The sequence below is a fragment of the Puntigrus tetrazona genome, chromosome 16, assembly GCF_018831695.1.
Source record: "Puntigrus tetrazona isolate hp1 chromosome 16, ASM1883169v1, whole genome shotgun sequence".
NCBI lineage: Eukaryota > Metazoa > Chordata > Actinopteri > Cypriniformes > Cyprinidae > Puntigrus > Puntigrus tetrazona.
This window is the reverse complement of record NC_056714.1, coordinates 21,034,497-21,036,547: the sequence shown is the minus strand read 5'-3', so window position 1 is coordinate 21,036,547 and position 2,051 is coordinate 21,034,497.

The following is a 2,051-nucleotide window of genomic DNA, read 5'->3' as shown; positions in this document are numbered from 1 at the left end:
AAGGCACTCTGGGCCGTTGTGCAGTAGTCTGATGGTCCCTCAGTCTCTGGGGTGAAGGGCCTCTAATGCACTTTCGATCCGTTTTCATGTTGCACCCTTGAAAATGTGCAGAAAGTCGCGATTCCTACGGCTGCTCCATTCAAAAGAGGCTTCTGCTCATTGGTCCTGTACAGCAGCAGTCTAATCTGTGTGCTTTAAATCAGTAAATGGCCTTATAGTTTTCAGTGATCAGTCTCTTTCCGACTTTTCATTTTCAGTATTTTCATCTTTCTCGATTAAACATGCAACTTTTAAAACAGTAATGAGTATGAAATGGCTGGAAACTGACGATTCATAGGTAGATGTTTTGCTTCCACAACTTCACTTACTGCAATTTTTTATCTTCTCTCTATTAAAATCCATGTTCCACAAATTACATTCCCTGCGAAAGAGATTTCCCCTAACGTGAATTAGATTAGCTGTATCAGACAACGAGCTGGAGATGGACTGGAGACAAGTATTAGTCTACGATCAACCATACTCCATTTCAAAAAGCCATCTGCTGCTTGGTCTGTGTACGTGTTTTACAGTGTTTTTTTGTTATTACAGCTGCTCTGTGTGTTTATACCTACGCCAGAGACAGCTGATTCATTTATTTTAGAGTTAGTGACTGTGTTTTGCTTAGCAGTGTTGTGTTTTTCATGATTATTGTTTTAAAACACTACATATATCACATGTACTTACTATTATATTAACAATAAAATATGTGTAATTACATGTAAATAGCAAATCCTAATTATATATATATATATATATATATATATATATATATATATATATATCTATATAGTCTATGTCGCCACTGAGCTAGAAATTAACTTGATAAGTGCATTAGTATACCAATTATTTTTATCCAGTAATCATAAACTTCTCCCGGTCAAGCGCTGCCCAGGATCCTATGTTTCTTTACACTTCATTACCAATTCTGTGTGTAGAAACAGCACTAAATAAAAGTGTTTTAAGCTCAAAGAGCCTCATAATCTGAGCTCTCAGAGGAACAACACCACCCTCTCAGTTTCTCTGAAATTGAGATGCTATCAGAGCAACACACCAAAAATGTCCGAGTCCAATGTTACACATTGCCAATGGCTATAATGACCTGTCGGCGTGTCGAATCCCAGTATGCCCTGGTTGTCAGCTCTCACCAATAATCAGACAAAGGGAGCCAGAACTGAGAGATGAGAGTCTGACTGCCAGCGACAGCGATCACTCGCGCATCTGAATGACTGTGGCAGTTGGAGCTGTTCTTTCATCTACCCAGAATGCGCAATCACAGGAGCAAGGAGCACTCCTGTTGAATAAGGATAGCGTGTCTCCATGCTCGCTCCCTTGGAGGCAAATCTAGGTTTCACTCCGGACTGATCAGGGCCCCAGTTTCATGAGTGCTGCAATAATTGGATATTGATGTAAGAGAAAGAGTGACGGGAACTGTATGTCTGTAGCTGCGAGGCTGTAGTGATGTCGTAGTAGTGGATTCTCATATCCACGATGCGCTTGCTATGCTGTGATGGAAGGGAACACTGTGGCTGTACTAGTGTGTTGTGCTCGATATGTTATTGCTAAGGGAGTCCTGAGCTGTTGCTAGAGGCATTACTAAGTGAGTAATCTGAGTGTGGTGGCTGAGTAGTTGCTTTTCTAACCTTACTAGTCAAAGGCTGCTGTATTTCATCAAACATACAGTAAAGAGCTCTGTTTAGTGCTTTGTTATTATCAATTATTATTTATATACAGTTATTAATAATGGTTTCTTGGCTTTGTTTATTTATAACTTTTGATCAATTTAATGTGTTCTTGCTGAAAAAGTTTTTTCTTTCTTTCTTTTTCTTTCTTTCTTTCTTTCTTTTTCTTTCTTTCTTTCTTTCTTTCTTTCTTTCTTTCTTTTTTTACAGCTATTTATACAAAAATATGAAGGAAGAATTTTAAAATTAAACTTCATAAAATCTAATATTTTTAGTATTTAGTATGTTATTATGTATATTTAATATATATGTGTGTGAGTGTATATATATATA